General features: G+C 37.0%; 1 long non-coding RNA gene across 2 annotated transcripts in view; it reads left to right on the forward strand.

The window, feature by feature from the left end:
- Window positions 1-15,688, forward strand: part of LOC132007552 (uncharacterized) — a 92,764-nt gene that overhangs the window by 9,836 nt on the left and 67,240 nt on the right. The gene's annotated exons all lie outside the window — the stretch shown is intronic.

Consider the following 15,688-nt stretch of genomic DNA (forward strand, 5'->3'; position numbering starts at 1 on the left):
CCCCTTCCAATTTACCCCAACTCCCTTCTCCTCTCTAATACCCCTTGTCCTCCATGATATTTGTTATGCTCCACAAATAAGTGAAACCATATGATAACTGACTCTTTCTGCTTGACTTATTTCACTCAGCATAATAAATTTTAAGTTTTAAAATAAAATTTTTAAAATTTTATTAAAAATAAAATAAATTATTTATTTCACAGACAGAGATCATAAGTAGGCAGAGAGGCAGGCAGAGAGAGAGGAGGAAGCAGGCTCCCTGCTGAGCAGAGAGCTGGATGCGGGGCTTGATCCCAGGACTCTGGGATCATGACCTGAGCAGAAGGCCGAGGCTCAACCCACTGAGCCACCCAGGCCCCCCTGCACATGAATTTTTAAGACAATTTTTGGGAAAGACTTTTAATCACTGGGTGATTCCCTGAGTACTAGATGTAAGGACATCTGTTTTGCTGCTGCTTTTATTGTATTTTTTTTTTTTTTTAACAAATAGCCCTGTAACACTGGCTTTCTGCTGCCTCCAAAACAATGACTAATGTGAACTACCATTCTCATCAGTACTAGCAGCTTCACCTGACACCCTGATACTATATAAGGACAGACCCACCTCTAAATCCTATGAACCAACCCTGCTTTTCATCAGAATTTTCATCCTTTAATCTTTCATCATGTTATTTTATACCATCAGAATACCTCAAAGCCTTGGCTTTAATAGTGGCTAAATTAAAATATGCAAGGCTGAGTTTAATCCCAAATATACAGAATAATACTTTTCCATTGCAGGTTAATCTCTATATGTGATCCTCCAATAATATATAACTGTCATTAGATTACTTTTCCTTTTTACATTATTTTTGATGATTAAATATGATATAGGACATAAAGTAATATGATTATATTTTAGCTAGCATAGTAGAACTTACACATATCATTTTAATTATATTAACAAACATTGAGTAGTAAATATGTCCAGGGCATGGTGCTAAGAATAGGTGAGTGATAACAGCATTAATGATCTCATTTGGCTTAGAATATTGTCAAGGTAACTGACAAGAGCTCATCTGACGGCAAAAGAATATTACAGAAATGTATAGGAAGAAGAGAATGGGGAAGGTTTTTTTTTTTTTACAAGGTTTTTAAAATAAAGGTTTTATTTATTTGAGAGAGAGAGAGATAATGAGCAGGAGGAAGGAGGCAGAGGAGAAAGGAGAAGCAGACTCCCTGCTCAGCAGGAAGCCTGATGTGGGGCTCTATCCTAGGACCCTGAGATCATGATCTGAGTGTAAGGCAGATGCTTAACCAACTGAGCTGCCCAGATGCCCGCAGAATGGGGAAAATTTTATGGAAAATCTCTATCTTTAAATATAAGTAGGACCCCAAAAGCTAGAAATTAGAGGAAAAGGGCTTTTGAGGGAGAGGGAACAACATGAGCAAAAGCTTAGAGAAAGGAAAATGAGGGCTGCTCCTGGAAATTGTTTAGTCATCTAATGGAGCTAGAAGGTAGGTTTTATGATTGTATGGTGGGAGATAAAACTGAGAAAGAGGGGCCAAATCAGGAAGACCTTGAATGCCATTCTGAATTTATTCTATAACTGTGGAGAGTTGCCAGAAATATATGAAAAGGAAAAACACATGATGAGACCTGTATTTTATTTTATTTTATTTTATTTTAAGATTTTCATCTATTTATTTGACAGACAGAAATCACAAGTAGGCAGAGAGAGAGACTGGAGGAAGCAGGTTCCCCGCCGAGCAGAGAGCCCGATGAGGGGCTCGATCCCAGGACCCTGGGATCATGACCTGAACCGAAGGCAGAGGCTTTAACCCACTGAGCCACCCAAGCGTCCCTAGACCTGTATTTTAGAAACAATTATCTGGCATTGGTATGTAGAATGGTTTATAAGATAAGAAACTGGAGACAAGGAGATAAATTAGGGCAACACTTTCAAAAGCCATTCTCTTATTGGAGAATAAGTACTTTGGCTCCACCTGACTGCTAGTTACAGAAACCTGACCTAGTGCAGATACCCAAAATAGTCCAGAAAAGGAAAAGTTAGAAAGGTGAGCCAAGGCAAAAGTCTGCTAAGAAAAACCAAAATAAACATAGTGCAAAGGTTTAAAGTCCCTGTTAGATTTGCCTTATAGATCGAAGAGTTTTCAAGTTACAGTCAGGATCATAACTGGATGTCTTACAGGAGGAAGGAAAATCAATGGTAAACAACCTGGAGGCATCCATAACTTAACTTACTGGTTGGTGGATAGGAGATGCATAATTGAGTTGGGCTTTTTCACAATACACAAGGCAATAAATAAAATATTTCAGTGATAGACATACAATAATAAGACTATCATTTAGAAGAGTAGAAGAAGGAATGAAAAGATGGGAACAGACTTCACAGATCATATTTGTAGGATCTAATGACCTGATATAGGAAATAAGGGAATGGGAAAAGTAGAAGATAATTCTGAGGTTTCAAACCTGAGTTACTAGGAGAGTGATAATTTTGCAATGCAGATTAGGAATCAAAGAGGAGAAATATATTTTGAAAAATATGATGCTGAGTTATGTATGAAAGATGCCACATTTTAGGGGCACCTGGGTGGCTCAGTGAGTTGGGCCTCTGCCTTCAGCTCAGGTCATGGTCTCAGGGTCCTGGGATGGAGCCCTGCATCCTGCTCTCTGCTCAGTGGGGTGCCTGCTCCCACCCCCCCGCCTCCGGCTGCCTCTCTGCCTACTTGTGATCTCTGTCTGTGAAATAAATAAATAAAATCTTTAAAAAAAAGATGCCACATTTTAGGTGCCTGCCAAATATGCAGTGAAGACATCATTAAGGATTAAGTCTTGTGTTTCTGAAAAAGTTTGACAATAGATGATTTAGTCATTTATATAGCAATATTAGTTGAACATATAGTAGGTGGGATCACTAAGGAAGAGAGTGGGGAGGGTTATGAAAACCAAAGAAAGAAGTTTATTGAAAGCTCGTTTTAAGTGTGGACAAGGGAAAAGTAGTCATCCAAGGATATAGCTTAGCAGTTTATTACTAATGGTAGGTTCTGAGATTTCAGTTCAGTGTGACAGGGTTGGTGATGATGCCATCATACTAGAATGCAGATTGGGAATCTGAAAGGAGAAATATTTTTTATGCAGGATGGCTGGATGCTAAGAAAAAATATCGGACAGGTAGGATGGGATCCAGGAAAGTGCAGTAACACAGAGACCATTCATTAATTTTGAAGACATGGTAGCCAGCAGAAATATCAGAAAGGATGAGGTCTTTGGTGACATTAAAGACAAATCAGGAAACCAATGAGCAGATTTCTTTTTGGAAACACACATTTGAAAGACTATAGATACATTAAAATAAAGCTGACATTGGTCAGAACTCCACTTCTGAGATTGCTTTCAGAAACAGGTCACCAGCCAAACAAGAAAACCAGTCTAGTTTTTTCATAGAGTGTACTTGCTCTTTTTTTTTTTTTAAGATTTTATTTATTTATTTGACAGAGATCACAAGTAGGCAGAGAGGCAGGCATAGAGAGAGAGGGAAGCAGGTTCCCTGCTGAGCAGAGAGCCCAATGTGGGGCTCGATCCCAGGACCCTGGGATCATGATCTGACCTAAAAGCAAAGGCTTTAACCCACTAAACCACCAGGTGCCCGAGAGTACTTGCTCTTGACATGTACATGTGTCTCTGCCAGCTTCTTTCTCTCTTTTACTTGTCTTTCTTCTTTCTCCTCTCCTTTCCCAGTTCATTATCCTTCCCATTCTGCCAGATGTAGTAACCCTTCAGTCCCTGTTCCATGTCAGTCTCTGCTGATATTGACCTGTGACCAGATATAGAGTAGAGGGTCTATATAAGGTCTGAGACTAAGTACAAGGTGCCAGTTGAAACTAAGAATGGGGAGCAGTACTCAGAATGTATCAGAAAGTAGACTGACTTCCATAATTTTATTTGTGTGCTAGAAGCCTACCCTAAATGTGAGAGGTTTATGACCTGAAAATTACAGTAAGTTAAAGATTGCTTAGGTATGCCCTTATATACTAAAAAGCATACATAAACCACACAACTAGATAACACATAGATAAATCTTTTATTTATCATGTTAATATATACATATAGAAACTGTCCATATTAATAATGACACACACACAGAAAATGAGTATGGGGGCGCCTGGGTGGCTCAGTGGGTTAAAGCCTCTGCCTTTGGCTCAGGTCATGATCCCAGCGTCCTGGGATAGAGCTCTGCATCGGGTTCTCTGCTCAGCAAGGAGCCTGCTTCCTCCTCTCTCTCTGCATGCCTTTCTGCCTACTTGTGATCTCAGTCTGTCAAATAAATAAATAAAATCTTAAAAAAAAAAAAAGAAATGAGTATGAATATGAATGTTTCTCACATTTATTTTGGTTATTCAGGAGTAAATTACATTCACTCTCTAAATTTATTCTTCCTCACTGTTACTTCTAAAATGCTGAACTAGCTTAATTTGGACAGTGAACTACTCTTTGGAAATATGTTTCAAGAGCTCTGTGTTTCAGGTAGATCTAAATCCTGCATCTTGATTCTGAGTTCTTACCCCTAAAGAGCACAGTGCATTTCTACCTTTAGGGTAACCCAAGATCATTGGCTCTAGTTTAAAGACTTGACCCTGAATAATTATGGCAAATCAGGATCCGTAGCCATACCTGCCAGCTTTGCACATCAACACAATTCACAAAAAAAGGGCTTAGAGGACAAGTTGGGAGATAGACCAGTGATTAATATAAACAGTGTTGAGCTAGAGCAGTGGTTCTTAAAGTATTGTCCCCAGACCAATAACATCAGCATCACCTGGAAACTTCTTAGTACTAAAAATTCTCAAGTAGCAATTCACACCTACTCAGAAACTCTGGGTTTGCAATCCAGCAATCTGTGTTTTAACAAGCCCTCTAAGTGATTTTGATGCATGCAAAAGTTTGAGAACCACTGAGGTAGAATAAAATAAGTCATGAGCAGGAGGGTTATAAGACAGAGGAAAGAGAAAAACAAGGCACCCGCAAGGGAAATGGCATTGAATGAAGGAGAGGAATACTGAAGGAGGATTACATTGAATTGTATCACTCCAACTGCCTTCTCAAGAACAACTTGTCCATTCAGATATTTTAAAAGTGCTAAACTACATATTTTAAATGTAGCAAGAAATGGAATGGAATGGTAAACCAGAAGTTGACTGAAGGGCAAGAACGGAGTCAGGGGTAAATGGCATATGAGATGGATCAAATCCAAACCAGCAGAAGCTATCAGGAGTGGAACAAAACACAACAGTGGTAAATGAACAGAAAGGTAAATTGGTTGCTTCTGATGGTTTAAGGAAACTCTGATGCCCTATCACTCAGTACTGTGCTACCAGAGAGAACAAGTAGCTCCAAGGCTGGGAATGGGGTCAAGGGAAGGGGATATATTTATGTTCCAAAATTATCTGAGTGGGTGCTTCAAAGAACCAAGACATTTAATGTAATCCAGGCCCTTGATATTTCAGCAGGGAGTATGGTTTACAAAACTGCTTTATTCCACATTCACAACTCTCAACTGTGCATAGAATTTCTAATGCCAACATAAATCAATCGGTCTATGAGGAAGTGGATATATTTAAATCCAAACAAGATGGTTTGTGAACTGGCCTTTGTCATATTTTATATACACTCTGCTAGGGGCCTTTATGGTTGTTAGTAACACAAAGCCTTTAAGGAGAGGAAACTAGGAATGGTGGAGACCCAAATATTTGGGGTCAAGGACCTGGGAGAACTCTCTGCTGAGCCTCCCTGCTCTCTCTTTCTGCCTGCCTCTCTGCTTCTTGTGATCTCTCTATCAAATAAATAAACAAAATCTTAAAAAAAAATAAATAAAATCTTTAAAAAAAGAAATAGTACAAGGTATATTGATTCCATTTTCAAAATATTCTTGGGAATACAAAATAATCTGTAGTGACAAAAAGGAATCAATAGGTACCTGGGCATCAGGGGAGACTGAATGTAGGGGCAAGAAGGTGGGATTAGAGAGGGACTAAGGAATCTTCTGAGGCTGAAGTATTTGTTAATTATCTTGATTTTGGTGATGGTTTCACAGTATATGAACATGTCATAGGTCTCAAATTGTACTTTTAAATATATACAATTTATTTTATATCAGTGATGCCTTAATAGAGCTGTTAAAATATGTCATGAAGAAATGCCTTGTAGATAATAAAAAAAAATGCCAAAGTATTTTCCAGATAAGTTGTATCACATTGCCAGTAGCAATATATTAGAATTCCAGTAGTCCTACATCCTTGGCATCCTTTAGCCATTCTAATGGGTGTGTGGTAGTAGTTGAAGGTTTTAATCTGTATTTCCCTAGCAATAAATGATGAGCATTTTTTCACAGGTTTGTTTCCTATCCAAATATCTTTTGGGAAGTGTCTGCTCAAATATTTACTTTTAATTGGGTTGATAGTTTTCTCACTTTTGAGTTTTGAGATTCTTGTATTCTGAATGCAAGTCCTTTATCAAATACATGCTTTGCAAATATCTTTCCCAGTCTGTGATTTCTTTTCTCATTGTCCTAGCAGTGTCTTTTGAAAAGCAAAGGTTTTTAATTTTACTGAAATTCAGTTTACTGATTTTTATTTTATAGACTATACATGGTATAGCATCTAAGAAATCTTTTCCTAACCCAGGTTTACAAAATTTTTCTCCTATGTTTTCTTCTTGTATAGTTTTAGGTGTTACATTTAGGCCTGTGATCTCCTTTAAGTTAAATTTTGCAATGATAAAAGCTATGGATTGAAAATCAGGGTTTTTGTTCATTTGTTTTTGTGATTTGATAGCTGATTGCTCCACTCCAAATAAATGAAAAAAAAAAATCTTCTATGCACCTTGTACTTTTCTCCATCCTTTGTAAAAAGTCAGTTGCCCATATATACATGGGTTTATTTCTGGACTATTTATATCTTGTTTTATTCATCTATTTGTCCATCACAGGTCAATACTATGCTGGTTTGTTTCTTTGTTTTGTTTGTTTACTTTTTAGTGATTAGGAACAATTTATTTATTCTGCACACACCAAAAAAACAGTTTGCAAACTGGGAGCATTCAAACCAAAACATGGAATGAAACCAAAACATGGAATGAGGTTCGGGGGACAGGTATATTGTTATAAAGCAGCTTATATAGTGAGAAAGCAGTGACTATTTTTCATAGTGATTGGTTTTAATATTAGAACTTTCATCAAAGATAAGGACTTGATCAGTGATTGTCTCAAATGAATCTTGGGAAACAGTCCCAGTTTTGCTTATGATTTCCAGAGGCATGGGAAAGGAATGACCTTCATCAAGTTATATTGCCAAAAAAAGCTAAATTAGGCTTTGCTTGTATGAGTAAATTAGTTTTATCTGCCCAGGCAATTTTCAAGCCTGGCCTCCATTTCTATCTTAACATCATTTAAGGACCTAACTGATAAAACCTGTCACTTGAAAGAGGAACACTTTGTAATAAATATTGTTGTGGCTTGGTATTAACAACTTTTTTTTTACTTTTTTAAAAAAAATTTAAACTCAATTAACATACAGTGTATTATAAGTTTCAGAGGTAGTTTAGTGATTTGTCATTGCATATAACACCCAGTGTTCATTCCATCAAGTGCCCTCCTTAATACCTGTCACAGTTACCCCATTCCCAACCCACCTCCCTTCCAACAACTCTCAGTTTGCTTCCTGTAGTTAAGACTCTCCTATGATTTATCTCCCTCTCTGATTTTATCTTAGCTTACTTTTCCCTCCCTTCCCCTATGTTCATCTATTTTGTTTCTTAAATTCCACATTTGTATGAAAGCATATGATATTTGTCTTTCTCTGACTTACTTCACTTACCATAATATCATCTAGTTCCATCCAAGTCATTGCAGATGGTACAATTTCTTCTTTTTCTGATGGCTAAGTAACATTCCATTCTGTATATTACACCACATCTTTATCCATTTATCTGTCAGTGGACATCTGGGCTCTGTTCATACTTTGGCTATTGTGGACATTGCTGTGATAAACACTGGGGTGCATGTGTCCCTTCAAATCACTATGTTTGTATCCTTTGGATAAATACCTAATAGTGCAATTGCTGGGTGGTAAGGTACCTCTATTTTTACCTTTTTGAGGAAACTCTATACTGTTTGCCAGAGTGGATGCCCCAGCTTGCATTCCCACCAACAGTGTAAGAGGGGCCTCCTTTCTCCACAACCTTGCCAACATCTGTTCTTTCCTGACTTGTTAATTTTAGCCATTCTGAATGGTGTGAGGTGGTATCTCATTGTGGTTTTGATTTGTATTTCCCTGATGCTGAGTGATGCTGAGCATTTTTTCATTTATCTATTGGCCATTTGTATGTCTTCTTGGAGAAATGTCTGTTCATGGCTTCTGCCCATTTCTTGGATGGATTATTTGAGTGTTGAATTTGGTAAGTTCTTTAGAGATTTTGGATAATAGCCCTTTACATGATAAGACATTTGTAAATATCCTCTCCCATACCATAGGTTGCCTTTTAGTTTTGTTGATTCCTTTGCTGTATAAAAGCTTTTTTATGTTGATGAAGTACCAGTAGTTATTTTTTGCTTTTATATCTCTTGCCTTTGAAGGTGTGTCTAGGAGAAGTTGTTCCAGCCGAAGTCAAAGAGTTTGTTTCCTGTGTTGTCCTGCAGGATTTTGATGTATTCCTGTCTCGTATTTAGGTCTTTCATCCATTTTGAATTTATTTTATGTATAGTGTAATAAAATAGTCCAGGTTCATTTTCTGCATGTGGCTGTCCAATTTTCCCAACACCATTTGTTGAAGACACTGCCCTTTTTTCTATTGGATATTCTTTCCTGCTTTGTCCAAGATTAGTTGACCATAGCATTGAAGGTCTGTTTCTGGATTCTCTATTCTGTTCCTGTTATTATGTGCCTGTTTTTGTGTCAGTACCATTCTATCTTAATGATTACAGCTTCGTAATGGAGCTTGAAGTCTGGAATTGTGATGCCACCAGCTTTTCTTTTCTTTTTGCCACCAGCTTTTCTTTTCTTTTTCAACCTGCCTTTAGTTATTTGAGATCTTCTCTGGTTCCATGCAAATTTTAGGCTGATTTGTTCCAACTCTGTGAAAAATATTCAAGGTATTTTAAAGGGGATTGCATTGAATATGTAGATTGATTTGGGTTACACAGACATTTTAACAGTATTTTTCTTCTAATCCATGAGGATGGGATATTTTTCCATTTCTTTGTGTCTTCCTCAATTTCTTTCATAAGTGTTCTATAGTTTTCAGAGTACAGATTTTTTACCTCTTTTGTTAGGTTTATTCCTAGTTATTTTCTGGCTTTTGGTATAATTCTAAATGGAATCAATTCCTTGATGGTCTTCTCTTCTCTCTCTCTTTCTTCTGTCTCATTGTTAGTGTATAGAAATGCAGCTGACTTCTCTGCGTTGCTTTTATATCATGCCACATTGCTGAATTCCTGTATGAGTTCTAGCAGTTTTGAAGTAGAGTCTTTTGAGATTTCAATATAGAGTATCATATCATCTGCAAAGAGTAAAAGTTTTACTTCTTTGCTAACTTAGATGTCTTTTATTTCTTTTTGTTGTCTGATTGCTGAGGCTAAAACTTGCAGTACTATGTTGAACATAGTGTGGTGAGAATGAACATCACTGTCATGTTCCTGATCTTAGGGGAAAAGTCGATTTTTCCCCCATCAGGATGATATTCAATGTGGGTTTTTCATATATGGCTTTTATGACATTGTGTTATGTTCCCACTGTCCCAACACTGCAGAGAGTTTTAATCAAGAAAGGATGCTGTATCTTGTCAAATGCTTTTTCTATATCTATTGAGAGGATGACATGGTTCTTGTCCTTTTATTAATGTGGTCTATCACATTGATCAATTTGTGAATGTTAAACTGCCCTTGCAGCCCAGGAATAAATCCTACTTGGTCATGGTGAATAATCGTTTTAATGTACTGTTGGATCCTATTTATGGGCTAGTATCTTGGTGAGTATTTTGGCATCCATGTTCATTAGGGATATTGGTCTATAAGTCTCCTTTTTGAAGGGGTCTTTGTCTGGTTTTGGGATCAAGGTAATGATGGCCTCACAGAACAAGTTTAGAAGTTTTCCTTCTATTTCTATTTTTTGAAACAGTTTCAGAAGAATAGGTATTGATCCTTCTTTAAATGTTTGGTAGAATTCTGCTGGGAGGACATCTGGGCCTGGACTCTTTTTTGTTGGGAGATTTTTTTATTAACTACTTCAATTTCTTTGCTGATTATGGGTCTGTTCATGTTTTCTATTCCTGTTTTAGTTTTGAAAGTTTAAATATTTCTAGGAATGCATCCATTTTTTCCAGATTGCCTAATTCTTTGGCATATAACTGCTCATCATATGCTCTTATACTTGTTTGTATTTCTTCAGTGTTGGTTGTAATATCTCATCTTTCATTCATGATTTTATTTATTTGGGTCCTTTCCCTTTTTGATAAGACTGGCTAGGGGTTTATTGATCTTATTAAGTCTTTCAAAGAAACTGCTCCTAATTTCACTGATCTGTTCTAATGATCTCCTGATATCTCTTTCATTGATTTCTGCTCTAATCCTTACTATTTCTCTTTTCCTACTGGATTTAGGCTTTATTTGCTCTTCTTTTTCAGGCTCTTTTAGGTGTAAGATTAGGTTGTGTATTTGAGACTTTTCTTGTTTCCTGAGAAAGGCTTATATTGGTACATAGTTCCCTCTTAGAACTGACTGCCTTTGCTGCATCCCAAAGGTTCTGAGCTATCATATTTTCATTTTGATTTTTTTCCATGAATTTTTAAAATTCTTCTTTAATTTCCTGGTTGACCCATTCATTCCTTATTAGGATACTTTTTAACCTCAATGTATTTATGTATGCAGCTCAGTCTTAGGACTCTGAGATCATGACCTGGACAGAAACCAAGAGTCCAACACTAAGTGACTGAGCCACTCAGGTACGCCTGGGTATTATTATCTCTTGCTTATTTTATACTTCTGTTATTTTATTGCCTCTTCTTTGTCATTCTGCACTTGGACTTTCTTTTCAGGAAAAAAAAAATAAGGTTAAGTCACTCACTGCCTAAAACTGAATAAATTGATAGCTGCATAGATGGTTGAATATAAATCATTTATTGATTTATAAGGTTCCTGATTGCTGTTGCTCTCTATTTCCTAGCACCTGTTTTTTCAAAGATTCGTCTCCTTTACTTCTCATCCACTATTCAGCCAATAATCAGAATGCTGTCTGAAACAATGCTTTGAAAATTATCTAAGAGAGTTCATTAACTATCTCCTAATAGCATTTAAAATATACATCAAGTTCTACTCTTCATCTAAGCCTTAGCCCAAGCCAACATCATCATTTTCTTAAACAATTATGACATACTTCTAGTTTGTTTTCCCCACTCGTGCAAAAGCCTTTCTCCAAGTCAGTCTCAGCACAGCCCTCAAATGTGGCACTTCTAGAGTTCATTTGTCTTGTGACATATTGTTTATCTGCTTAAAGAATCAGTGCTGTCATATGGCACTAAGGCTGCAGTATAAACTCCTTACCAGAATTTACCACCTCTCCCACTTCTGTCTCCTGTGGCTTGGCTTCTTGGTCATTATACTTCAACCACATTGTGTTTTATTTTTCAGTGTTTTGAGTTTACCAGGCTCTTTCCTGCCTCTGGCCCATTACACATGCTGCTGTTGCTTACTCTCATTTGCTGCCTGCCTCTTTCCTGTTTATTCTTCCACTTTTATCTTAAAGTTCATTTTCCCAGTGATACCTTCATTTGCCTCTCAATCAAAATTAAGGCTCTCTATTAAAATCCCACAGATCACCTTTTTCCCCCCTTTTCCTTTCTAGAAATTATCATGGTTCTTAGTTAAATATTCATTTGTGAGTTTGTTTATTGAATGTCTATAAACCCCCCTAGATTGCAACTTCTTCAAGAGCATGCATCATGCTGATTTTATTCACATGGTATATGCTTAATATATATTTGATGAATGTATAACTTGAATCCAAAATCAAGTGGGTTCATTTTCGTCCTAATTCTCTATCCATGTGGCACTTGATAATATTGAAGAATTTAGCTTCCTTATTGAAAATTTTTCTTTATGTGCCTTCTCTAACAATACTCTTTCTTAATTTTATTCCTATAACCTCTGCCAGGGCCCTGCATAGTTTCTATTATGTAACTTCTTGAATGATAAAAACAAATCTCATCAGTTAGTAATAGGCATATGCCAGAAGTGAGATTATTCCTGCAAGATTCATTAAAATTTTCATCATCAAACAAAAAACAATAAAATTGGTAAAACTTGGGAAATAATCTGGCTGTGACTTTTTGAAAGAAATAAACTTACCTGAGATAGTGACTGGGCTGCTAAGCTTTCTCTAAACTTTTTGGTTCCTTTTAGCAGTAACATCATTGGGCTTGCTTATATTCACATGTAATTCGTTGAAAAGAAACAAAAAGGGCAAAAAAGAAAAAAAAAAAGAAATGAATAATAAAGCCCAGGGACCTTCTCCTCTGTTTAGAGGCAGACTACCTGGTAAGAGCAATATGTTTGTTGTCACACCTTTTATGATCAGTATTCCTTTTCTTTGGTGGTAGTGGTGGTGGGGAGGTTGGTAGATTGTCTGCATTGCATCCCACCAACTTGTCCTCCAACCCGCTCCCCACAGAACTGGATTTGGTACATCATTGTAATTATGTGCTCTACTTTTACTGGGGGGTGGGGGGTGGGAAGCACAGATCTTTGAAAGCTTTGCCAGTTAGAACCCCAACAGGAGCTTTTAGACTCTTCAGAAAGTGTTTGCATCTCAGCTGTTCTCAAGCTTCAGAGCTATGGAAAATCCCACTTGTCTTGCACTGAGGATGGAGACCCATAGTGTGTGTATCTATTAAACTAACACATCTTCTGAGAAAAAGAAGGCAACAATTAGTTCTTTTAGTAATCAGTACTTTGTTTTTCTAAGTTCAAAATTCCCCATATTTTAATTAAAAACATTCTGCGGCTATAATCTAACAAAAATGTTTGAGATAGCCTTGTGCATAAAAACATTTATAATGAAAAGTACAGATGATGTATTATTGTTGATAGCCCATTTAATTTTTTTCTTTTTTACACAAATACATGAAGGCACAAGGAGTAGATTTACGCTTGTTGTTGGAAGTACAACTCTAAAGTCGGTGTGCTTTTTAATTTTTTTTAAGCCTCGTAAGAGCTAATGAGCTCTATTCAAGATAGCGTAACCAGGTGAAAAGGAAAATTCTAAAAGCATTTTTTCTCTCCCACATATCATCAAAGGCAATTAGTTTAGATGGAAAATTATAGCTCTTCTGTTCCTTTAACATTAAATGATTATTCAGGTTTGCATATTCATTGGGAAAATCACATTTTTTTCACATGATTTCATTCAGAATGTTCAGTGTTTTGATATGTAATGTCTTGGTTTTTTCTGTTTTCATTCTTAAATATGAATGCTAGCTCTTATATCTAGATGTGTATTTATCTGGTGAAAAAACCAATTTGATAATTTTGAGATCGTGTAAAAGAAAACCATTGTAACTCATTCTCAAATCCATGTGTTCATATTTTTGTTCATTTCATTAACTTATAATACTTAATTTTGTAGCAAGATTGCTTATTTATATCAGCTTTTACAATAAAATAAAATACACCTAAAAGCAACATTCAGATTAGGCCTATGAACTTGAATCGGTTTTGCTATCAATTGCTTTTCATTAAATTTTAAAAACCAGGAATTAACTCCTTTTCCCATGTTTATCAGTAATTCCTAATACAATAACATAGCACAGTAGTCATTTTGATGGCTTTTCTTGGCTTCAAAAAGTTGTTCTCAGGATTTTTGAAATTCTTTCAAATTCTTACCATGATTCTCTTGAGTTTACAGTGCATTTGGGGGCAGACTTTGTTACTGTGTTTTGTTTCAGACTATAGATTGGTAGATGTTTGTTGATGCATAACTTCCGTGTTACCACTATCTTTGGGGAAAGTATTCTCTATTAAAATTTTTCATTGAATTATAGTTAACATACATATTAGTTTCATGTGCACCACACTGTGATTTGACAATTCTGTACGTTATTCAACACGACCACCCCTCTATTAGACAGAGAACGCTCTCGATAATGCAAGTCACACAGCGGGGTTTATTTGACAAGCTTAGGCTTGGGCCCAATATACCTGACACAGCAGAGTAGGGACTTGGACCCTGAGGCTAATTAAGGCAGGGGTTTTTATGGGTCATTACAAGAGGCTTGGGTGCAGGGGGAGGAGGAGAATTTTCAGACTTTTCTGCAGTAGGCTGATTAGCTGTTGCCGGGCTGGTTACAGGGTTAGTTACTTTCTTAGAAGTGTTTACAGCGTGACGTATAGCAGTGTTTCCTGGAAGTGTTTACAGGGTTAGGTATTCCTGACTAAAGCAGGGTGGGGATCTCTGGAACAAAAGCAGGGTCAGGGGGGTCCCTGGAACTAAAGTAAAGTAGGGGAAAGTTCAGCCCTTGGGCCTGAGATGGCTGCCCAAGTTAAGATGGCTGTACTTATGTAACCCACTCTTAACAAACAATGTATTTTTCCAAAGTCTCATTTTACAGATTAACTATGGCTCTTATCTCTCCTTTACATCTTTTTTTAAAGATTTTATTTATTTATTTGACAGACCGAGATAACAAGTAGGCAGAGAGGCAGGCAGAGAGAGAGAAGGAAGCAGGCTCCCCGCTGTGCAGAGAGCCTGATGTGGGGCTCGGTCCCAGGACTCTGAGATCATGACCTGAGCCGAAGGCAGAGGCTTTAACCCACTGAGCCACCCAGGTGCCCCATCTCCTTTACATCTTATATACAAACATTTGCCATTGGCTCCATATAGTAGGTGAACTTGTATTGATTATTTTGTCCAGTGCAGGTATAAGGTGACTGCAGAAAGTACAGTGATAAGCAGGAGAGATCCTTCCCTTGAGGAGGTTATTGTCTAAAAGACAATAAGAAAATCAGTTAATAGAAAATCACAGTTCTTGCTATTTTTCCATACTTCCAGGCAGAGTTTTGCTCAGTCATTGAGTCTGGATTTCACAGTTTGTATAGGCGGTTCTGTCTGCTATCTAACTTAAATCTACCCTTCTTTAATGTGTCTTCAGAAAAGCAGGTGTACTGAAAATGACAGGGCTTAAAGACTGTGATCATGATCACGAAATGAAACACTGTACTTGGAGATTTCAAGAGCAGTAAGTTAAATGATATAAATAAAGTTAATAGTTAACCCAAATACATGGAGACTAAACAGCATCCTTCTAAAGAATGAATGGGTCAACCAGGAAATTAAAGAAGAATTGAAAAAAATCATGGAAGCAAATGATAATGAAAATACAACGGTTCAAAATCTGTGGGACACAACAAAGGCAGTCCTGAGAGGAAAATATATAGCGGTACAAGCCTTTCTCAAGAAACAAGAAAGGTCTCAGGTACACAACCTAACCCTACACCTAAAGGATCTGGAGAAAGAACAAGAAAGAAACCCTAAGCCCAGCAGGAGCAGAGAAATCATAAAGATCAGAGCAGAAATCAATGAAATAGAAACCAAAAAAACAATAGAACAAATCAACGAAAGTAGGAGCTGGTTCTTTGAA

Source organism: Mustela nigripes, chromosome X (genome assembly GCF_022355385.1).
Source record: "Mustela nigripes isolate SB6536 chromosome X, MUSNIG.SB6536, whole genome shotgun sequence".
Classification (NCBI taxonomy): Eukaryota; Metazoa; Chordata; class Mammalia; order Carnivora; family Mustelidae; genus Mustela; species Mustela nigripes.